Source organism: Oncorhynchus mykiss, chromosome 1 (assembly GCF_013265735.2).
Source record: "Oncorhynchus mykiss isolate Arlee chromosome 1, USDA_OmykA_1.1, whole genome shotgun sequence".
In the NCBI taxonomy this organism is placed as follows: Eukaryota; Metazoa; Chordata; class Actinopteri; order Salmoniformes; family Salmonidae; genus Oncorhynchus; species Oncorhynchus mykiss.
In genome coordinates, this window is record NC_048565.1 from 74,522,295 (window position 1) to 74,532,242 (window position 9,948).

At 39.9% G+C, this 9,948-nt stretch overlaps 1 protein-coding gene across 2 annotated transcripts in view; it reads right to left on the bottom strand.

Annotated features, from left to right (window-relative positions):
- LOC110529277 (receptor-type tyrosine-protein phosphatase epsilon) overlaps positions 1 to 9,331 on the bottom strand; it is a 51,688-nt gene extending 42,357 nt beyond the window's left edge. For both annotated transcript variants that reach the window (XM_021611404.2, XM_021611396.2), the window contains exon 1: positions 9,084 to 9,331. The gene's annotated coding sequence lies outside the window, so the exon portion shown is untranslated. The remainder of the gene's footprint in view (positions 1 to 9,083) is intronic.
- Positions 9,332 to 9,948: the final 617 nt, after the last annotated feature.

Consider the following 9,948-nt stretch of genomic DNA (forward strand, 5'->3'; position numbering starts at 1 on the left):
GGTGGATTGTATTTATCATCATTAGTCATTTAGGTCAACATTGGATCATTCAGAGATCCTCACTGAACTTCTGGAGAGAGTTTGCTGCACTTTTCCGTTTTTGATTTGTTAAAAAAGTTTGATATATCCAATAAATGTCGTTCCACTTCATGATTGTGTCCCACTTGTTGTTGATTCTTCACAAAAAAATACAGTTTTATATCTTTATGTTTGAAGCCTGAAATGTGGCAAAAGGTTGCAAAGTTCAAGGGGGCCGAATACTTTCGCAAGGCACTGTATATATTTGGGCTACACTGCACATTATTACATTCTACACTTTCTGCCTGTGGACATCTGTTCTACAATGTGCCAGCAGAGAATTATAACCTTTGTTGGCATAATTGATCTCTTTCAGGCAGAGAGTATACACCTTTTCATCCACTGTATTGAAAAGGTGAGAAAGAGGGAAAGTGTGTGGTGTTTCAACTCTATAGTGACATCCAGCTTAAGCCAAAGCCCAAAGTCAACAGCTCCAGCTCCGCTTGATCTCTGAATCTACTTGTTTAACAAAGCACGCTCCATTTTCACCTAATTCTTTCATTCTGAAAATTAACCACATACTGTAGAGGGAAAACATTAGTTCACAGATAGTTCATTAGCTAGATAACTTTTCACACAGATTGCCAGGGTCCAGTAAGCAACTAACGCGTTATAACTTGAGGAACAGCAAGCAGTCCTATACCAGTTAAAACTATAGCGAATTAAAGTATTAGGTTACTAGCATTAGCTCATCTGATGTTGTAACGTTGGTTAATGTTGCTCAACATTTCTCTGGCTAGCTAACGGAGAATTCGATTCGCGTAAACTGCCTGTTACTCAGGCCCAGAAGCTAGGATATGCATATATTTGGTAGCATTGGACAGAAAACACTTTGAAGTTTCTAAAACGGTTAAAATAATGTTTGTGAGTATAACAGAACTGATATGGCAGGCGAAATCCATGTGGAATATTAATATTTTTGAGGTCACAGGCCATTTCAGTGCTAGCCTATGGGAAATACAAATAGATAGGACCCAGATTGCAGTTCCTATAGCTTCCACTAGATGTCAACAGTCTTTAGAAAGGGTTTCAGGCTTGTTTTTTGAAAAATTAGCATGTAGTTGGAAAAACTACAAGGTGTCTCTCATTAGAAAAGTAGTCTTGTTGGCGCGTGAATGAGTTGCGTGCCCTTCGTTATTTATCTTCCCTATTGAACATACTATTCTCCATCCTAAATATTATCGTTTATTTAGATATTAGAGTACCTGGGGATTAATTAGAAACATCGTTTGACTTGTTTGGACAAACTTTACCGGTAACTTGTTGGATTTGTTTGTATGCATGTTGAACAAGTGGATTACTGAGATCTTTGGCGCCAACTAAACAGACCTTTTTGGATATGAAGGACTTTATCGAACAAAACATCCATTCATTGTGTAGCTGGGACACTTGGGATTGCAAACAGATGAAGATCTTCAAAGGTAAGTGATTTATTTAATCGCTATTCGTGATTTTGTGACGACTGTGCTGGTTGAAAAAGTATTTTGATGTGGGGCCCTGTTCTCAGATAATCGTATGGTATGCTTTCGCTGTAAAGTATTTTTGAAATCTGACAACGTGGTTGGATTAACAAGAAGTTAAGCTTTGAAATTATTTATGACACTTGTATTTTCATGAATGTTTAATATTACGATTTTTGTATTTTGAATTTCACGCTCTGCAATTTCACCGGATGTTGTCGTTGGTGTCCGGCTAGCGGTTCAATGCACCCAAACAGGTTTATACTGGCAAACTGCCTTTCCACTCTCCACTTTCCAGAACGGGCGCTGATGCTGTAACTAGCAAATTGATTGTTTTTTCTCTCTTCAGTCGCATGCAGCATTCGATTTATATGTGAGCCTCGGATCTGAGCCTCGGATACAGCCAGTATTGGTCCAAACGCGCATCACTCGTTCGCATACAGCCAGTAGTTATCCAAAGCACCCCACCCCCAGAAATATACAATTTACATACAGTTGAAGTCGGAAGTTTATTTACACCGTAGCCAAATACATTTAAACTCAGTTTTTCACAATTCCTGACATTTAATCCTAGTAAAAATTCCCTGTCTTAGGTCAGTTAGGATCATCACTTTATTTTAAGAATGTGAAATGTCAGAATAATAGCAGAGTGATTTATTTCAGCTTTTATTTCTTTCATCACATTTCCAGTGGGTCAGAAGTTTACATACACTCAATTAGTATTTGGTAGCATTGCCTTTAAAGTGTTTCACTTGGGTCAAATATTTTGGGTAGCCTTCCACAAGCTTCCCACAATAAGTTTGGTGAATTTTGGCCCATTCCTCCTGACAGAGCTGGTGTAACTGAGTCAGGTTTGTAGGCCTCCTTGCTCCCACACACTTTATCAGTTCTGCCAACACATTTTCTATAGGATTGAGGTCAGGGCTTTGTGATGGCCACTCCAATACCTTGACTTTGTTGTCCTTAAGCCATTTTGCCACAACTTTGGAAGTATGCTTGGGGTCATTGTCCATTTGGAAGACCCATTTGCAACCAAGCTTTAACTTCCTGACTGATGTCTTGAGATGTTGCTTCAATATAACCACATAATTTTCCGTCCTCATGACGCCATCTATATTGTGAAGTGCACCAGTCCCTCCTACAGCAAAAAAAAAACACAACATGATGCTGCCATCCCCGTGCTTCACTGTTGGTTGAGATGGTGTTCTGCGGCTTGCAAGCCTCCCCCTTTATCCTCTAAACATAACGATCGTCATTATGGCCAAACAGTTCTATTTTTGTTTCATCAGACCAGAAGACATTTCTCCAAAAAGTACGATCTTTTGTCCCCATGTGCAGTTACAAACCGTAGGCTGGCTTTTTTATGACAGTTTTGGAGCAGTGGCTTCTTCCTTGCTGAGCGGCCTTTCAGGTTATATTGATATAGGACTCGTTTTACTGGGAATATAGATACTTTTGTACCTATTTCCTCCAGCATCTTCACAAGGTCCTTTGCTGTTGATCTGGGATTAATTTGCACTTTTCACCCCAAAGTACGTTAATCTCTAGGAAACAGAATGTGCCTCCTTCCTGAGTGGTATGATGGCTGCATGGTCCCATGGTGTTTATCCTTGCGTACTATTGTTTGTATGATGAACGTGGTACCTTCAGACATTTGGAAATTGCGCCCAAGGATGAACCAGACTTGTGGAGGTCTACAATGTTTTTTCTGAGGTCTTGGCTGATTTCTTTGGATTTTACCATGATGTCAAGCAAAGAGGCACCGAGTTTGAAGGTAGGCCTTGAAATACATCCACAGGTACACCTCCAATTGACTCAAATGATGTCAATTAGCCTATCAGAAGCTTCTAAAGCCATGACATAATTTTCTGGAATTTTCCAAGCTGTTTAAAGGCACAGTCAATTTAGTGTATGTAAACTTCAGACCCACTGGAATTGTGATACAGTGAATTATAAGTGAAATAATCTGTCTGTAAACAATTACTTGTGTCATGCACAAAGTAGATGTCCTAACCGACTTGCCAAAACTATAGTTTGTTAACAAGGAATTTGTGGAGTTGTTGAAAAATAATGCTTAATGCTTCTAACCTGAGTGTATGTAAACTTCCCGACTTCAACTGTAAGTATTCACAGCCGTGAGTAAATACATGTTAGAATCACCTTTGGCAGCTATTACAGCTGTGAGTGTTTCGGGGTAAGTCTAAGAAATTTGCACACCTGGATTGTACAATATTTCCAGATTATTATTTGTTTTATTCTTCAAACTCTGTCACGTTTGTTGTTGATCTTTACTAGGCAGACATTTTCAAGTCTTTTCATGGATTTTCAAGACGATTTAAGTCTAAACTGTAACTGGGCCACTCAGGAACATTCAATGTTGTCTTGGTAAGCAACCCCAGGATATTTTTGGCCTTGTGTTTTAGGTTATTGTCCTGCTGAAAGATGAATTTGTCTCCCAGTGGCTGTTGGAAAGCAGACTGAACCAAGTTTTCCTCTAGGATTTTGCCTGTTCTTAGCTCTATTCCATTTTTTTATCCTAAAAAACTCCCTAGTCCTTGCCGATGACAAGTATACACATAACATGATGCAGCCACCACTATGCTTGAAAATATGAAGTAGTACTCAGCGATGTGTTGAGTTGGATTTGCCCCAAACATAACACTTTGTATTCATAATTTCTTTGCCATTTTTGTTTTGTTTTACTTTAGCACCTTATTGCAAATAGGATGCATGTTTTGGGATATTTTCCTTCTTTTCACTCTGTCATTTAGGTTAATATTGTAGAGTAATTACAATATTGTTGATCCATCCTCAGTTTTCTCCTATCACAGCCATTGTACTCTAAGTTTTAAAGTCACCATTGGCCTCATGGTGAAATCCCTGAGCAGTTTACTTCCTCTCCGGCAACTGAGTTAGGATCTTTGTAGTGATTGGGTGTATTGATACACCATCTAAAGTTTAATGAATAACTTCAGAATGCTCAAAGGGATATTCAATGTCTGCTTTTTTATTTTTACACGTCTACCAATAGGTGCCCTTCTTTACAAGGCACTGGAAAACCTCCCTGGTCTTACTGGTTGAAATGCACTGCTCGACTGCACTGTGTGGGGTACAGAGATGAGGTAGTCATTCAAAAATCATGTTAAACAATATTATTGCACACAGAGTGAGTCCATGCAACTTATTATGTGACTTCTTAAGCAGCTTTTTAGGCTTGCCATAACAAAGGGGTTGAATACGTATTGACTCAAGACATTTCAGCTTTTAATTTTAAATTAATTTGTAAAAATGTCGAAAAACATATTTGCACTTTGACATGATTGGGTATTGTGTGTCGGCCGGTGACACCAAATCTCAATTTAATACATTTTAAATTCAGGCTGTAACATAACAAAATATGGAAAAAGTCAAAGGGTGTGAATACTTTCTGAAGACATTGTAAGCTTACTCAATGCTAAACCATTTTGAGGAAACTCAAACCAGTAGACACGTCTGCTAAGCTGTTTCAATCAGCCTTTCCTTCTGCTTTCTTGTAAGAGTAGACATAGCATATTGAATGCTGAGGAGAAACCAGTTGGTAAAATATTTTGTCCAAGCAAAAGCATGAAGGGTATAGTTGTTACTCCATGGGAATAGTACGCATTTGCAAAGGTCCAAGTTCCCCACAAAATACACGTATTATGCCATTTGTTTGAAATGTCTCAGATAAAGTATTTAAGGCTCCAATCACATTTTCAGAGCTGATTTTTGGTCAAAAGATCAATTAGCAAAAACAAACTATCCGATTTGGGATGCCTGTCTAAACGCAGCCTAACTGGATTGCAATTGAGCAAAAGACAAACCTGCAAGACACTGCTATTGAAGTGATTACCAACCCCCGGACTGTGAATTCTTGACATGGGGAAAAAAAGTAATCATGAAATGAATAATCTACATTTGAGCAACACATTGTATCTAATCCCATCCCACATATCTCCAGGTTGAGAAAGAATGTCACAGCCAATAAATTAGTCATAGACTTCTGGATAAAGCGTCTGTATATCAGTCTAAAATGATCTAGCTTTATTGGGTCATTTGATCAGGGATAGTGCTGAAGGACATTACACTGATACTGTGATTGAACAACATCTATAATTCATGCATGAGAACATTGATTCATTTGAATGCTAGGCCTACGTCAAATAATGGACCAATTACTGCCAAATGGGGCCGCATAGTCTATTTACTGTTATACAGGCTAATAGAGTTTTCCTTACATTACACAGAGCAATTACTCATTGCATATGGTATATCCTTTCAATTATGTGCCTTTGTTAAGAGGATCGGATTTTAGAAAGGTATGCAAACAAATCCACTCACTCACTCACTCACTCATTCAATCAAACAATCCCCCCGAAAGCTGTCTGATAGGCTAAATACAGGCTCCTGTTATGCACAAGATGGAAAAGTCAACATTACCTCACTGATGAGCACATAAACATATGCAGAGTTGAGCACAAGTTATTGCTGAAGTATTTACACAATTCCATGTCCTTATGTACTCGGGGCTCTCGAGTGTCGCAGTGGTCAAAGGCACTGCATCTCAGTGCTAGAGGTGTCACTACAGACACCCTTGTTCGAATCCTGGCTGTATTACATTCGGCCGTGATTGAGAGTCCCATAGGGCGGCAAACAATTGTCCCAGCCAGCGTTGTCCGGGTTTGGCCGGTGTAGGCCATCATTCTAAATAAGAATTTGTTCTTAACTGACAATAAAAATGAAGAGAAATCATTTATATAATACTTATTTGACAAATAACATATCTACTGCACCCCTAACAATTACAGTATCAAGCACAATTTTTGACGCACAGCTAGACATTAGGCAACCTGCGGTATTGGGTAGCCTACTAATACAGTGCCTTGCGAAAGTATTCGGCCCCCTTGAACTTTACGACCTTTTGCCACATTTCAGGCTTCAAACATAAAGATATAAAACTGTATTTTTTTGTGAAGAATCAACAACAAGTGGGACACAATCATGAAGTGGAACGACATTTATTGGATATTTCAAACTTTTTTAACAAATCAAAAACTGAAAAATTGGGCGTGCAAAATTATTCAGCCCCCTTAAGTTAATACTTTGTAGCGCCACCTTTTGCTGCGATTACAGCTGTAAGTCGCTTGGGGTATGTCTCTATCAGTTTTGCACATCGAGAGACTGAAATTTTTTCCCATTCCTCCTTGCAAAACAGCTCGAGCTCAGTGAGGTTGGATAGAGAGCATTTGTGAACAGCAGTTTTCAGTTCTTTCCACAGATTCTCGATTGGATTCAGGTCTGGACTTTGACTTGGCCATTCTAACACCTGGATATGTTTATTTTTGAACCATTCCATTGTAGATTTTGCTTTATGTTTTGGATCATTGTCTTGTTGGAAAACAAATCTCCGTCCCAGTCTCAGGTCTTTTGCAGACTCCATCAGGTTTTCTTCCAGAATGGTCCTGTATTTGGCTCCATCCATCTTCCCATCAATTTTAACCATCTTCCCTGTCCCTGCTGAAGAAAAGCAGGCCCAAACCATGATGCTGCCACCACCATGTTTGACAGTGGGGATGGTGTGTTCAGGGTGATGAGCTGTGTTGCTTTTACGCCAAACATAACGTTTTGCATTGTTGCCAAAAAGTTCCATTTTGGTTTCATCTGACCAGAGCACCTTCTTCCACATGTTTGGTGTGTCTCCCAGGTGGCTTGTGGCAAACTTTAAACGACACTTTTTATGGATATCTTTAAGAAATGGCTTTCTTCTTGCCACTCTTCCATAAAGGCCAGATTTGTGCAATATACGACTGATTGTTGTCCTATGGACAGAGTCTCCCACCTCAGTTGTAGATCTCTGCAGTTCATCCAGAGTGATCATGGGCCTCTTGGCTGCATCTCTGATCAGTCTTCTCCTTGTATGAGCTGAAAGTTTAGAGGGACGGCCAGGTCTTGGTAGATTTGCAGTGGTCTGATACTCCTTCCATTTCAATATTATCGCTTGCACAGTGCTCCTTGGGATGTTTAAAGCTTGGGAAATCTTTTTGTATCCAAATCCGGCTTTAAACTTCTTCACAACAGTATCTCGGACCTGCCTGGTGTGTTCCTTGTTCTTCATGATGCTCTCTGCGCTTTTAACGGACCTCTGAGACTATCACAGTGCAGGTGCATTTATACGGAGACTTGATTACACACAGGTGGATTGTATTTATCATCATTAGTCGTTTAGGTCAACATTGGATCATTCAAAGATCCTCACTGAACTTCTGGAGAGAGTTTGCTGCACTGAAAGTAAAGGGGCCGAATACTTTCGCAAGGCACTGTAAATATACATTAATGTGTTCTCTGCTCCTCACCCCTTCACAACTCTGTCTAGACCAGGTGGACTAACCTCACCTTCACTGAAGGTGTGAGCAGGGCTGGCTCTAGCCTTTTGGGGGCCCTAAGCAATATTTGTTTGAGAGGCCCTCCCACCAAGCGGGCAAATATTTTTGTGGTCCCCCTCTTGACGGCGGAGAGAAAAATGTACAATTTAAAGTTAATTTCCTGCAATTGTACATATTTTGCCATCGGGTGGAGAGACATTTTTGCAGTTTTAAAGCAAATTTCCTGCAATTCTACACATTTTGCCACGACTTATGCCATATTAATGATGTCTGAGTGAGATAACTCACAAAATCAAAATGGGGACCCCATGGATGTCAGGGCTCCTGGGCATGTGCCCTGTGTGCCCGGTCCGTATTGGGGCATGTTTACTAGATGTGTAGATAATTGACTTGACTAACTAACCAATCTAATAATGGGTAGCTGACATTGCTAATTGAGCGACTGTCAGTAGCTGACAAAACAAGAGTACAACTTCTGATGCACAACCAAATTATGAACTTGAACTTTGTGTACTCTCCTATTCTAACTCTAAACTGTAAATTGAGACCCCAACTGAGTTTCGGGGCCCAAAGAGACCGCTTCTGCCTGGAGCCGGCCCTGTTTGTGAAAGTCTACTGCTGGTGAATACTGAAGGCTCAGAAATGTGCCATTTAAATTTTTTTAGATTCACAGTTATCAAACGTTATCAATGAATGCATTTGTGAATATTATTGGTGGGAGCAAGAGGCGCGGGCTTGCTCCACTAACCCGCATTTACTGTAGCGTAGGCTGCTACTGTATGGCTGTGTGTAGGCGTTGCCTACATGGGGTAACCTCTGTCTCATGCCAATGTAAGGAACAGCGGTATGCAAAATATCGATTGATTCATGTTGCATTCGAAGACAGCACACAATATACCTAGGCTACATGGACAATCTGATAATAAATGTTTTGACATCTGCCATATAACGTTAGCCTTAATGCGGTAGGCCTATTTACAGAGCTCGTTGACGCGGATTTAATTGTCAAACATGATTGGGTGGGCTATGGTTAGCCTACATTAGAGTAATATCTCAATAATACGATTTCAATTGGTTTTATGCTAACGAGGCTCAGGCTGGCATATGAATAACAGAGGCATCATCAAAGAAGAGGCATTCTTACCGTAGATGTCGGAAATGTGATCTCGCGGCGTCTTGAGGAATGATATGGTTTCGTGTTTGAGGAAAAAAAAGCTCTGTTAATGTTTTAATTCACTGGTATTTATGAGAAGTGCATATGGAAATGTAGCCTATCTTCCATGACGTAAACCTCTTAGGAGAGGATTTCTCTTGCTATTCGGCGGATAGAGAAGCCTTATGACAGTCCCTACATTAGAAATACGAGCGAACTAGTCCCTCCCCGGGGTGCATACATTAATCTGTAAGTGAGCACCGCAGCAGAGCATTCGCATCATCCACATTCCTGATGTTGATAGGATCTTGGACGTTCTATGATAATACTTTCTCTATGATTAAGTATTTTTGCTGTAACCACCTTGCCTTACGCTTTGAAGTGATATCGCACGAGTACCGGCATAAGTGTAATAAAGATATTATAAGCAGGCACAAGGCACACTAGCCGAAAGTGAAGAAAATTAAAATGAGATTATTATTTTGGTAGCCTAAATGTGTCGTTTTTGTTTTATGTAAAGGCCTATCTAAAATGTTGTATATTAATAAGTAATTAAGGCTACACACTTAATTATTAGCCAAAATCAAGTTTATTCAAGGATAATTAATGTTGTCATCCAGTTCTCATACAAAACCTATACTACAGTATCAACAGAGCCATCTGCTGGTAGGATTAGGCCTACTTAAATCGAGAGCAACTATAAAACACACGTACACACACACACACACTTTCTATTCATATGCTGTCCATATTGTGTACACACACACCATCATCCAAAAGCCTCCTTCTCAAAACCGATTGGATGAGGAAGCCAGTCCCTCCCTTCTGATCTTCTCCTACAATGGAGTTTGAGCAG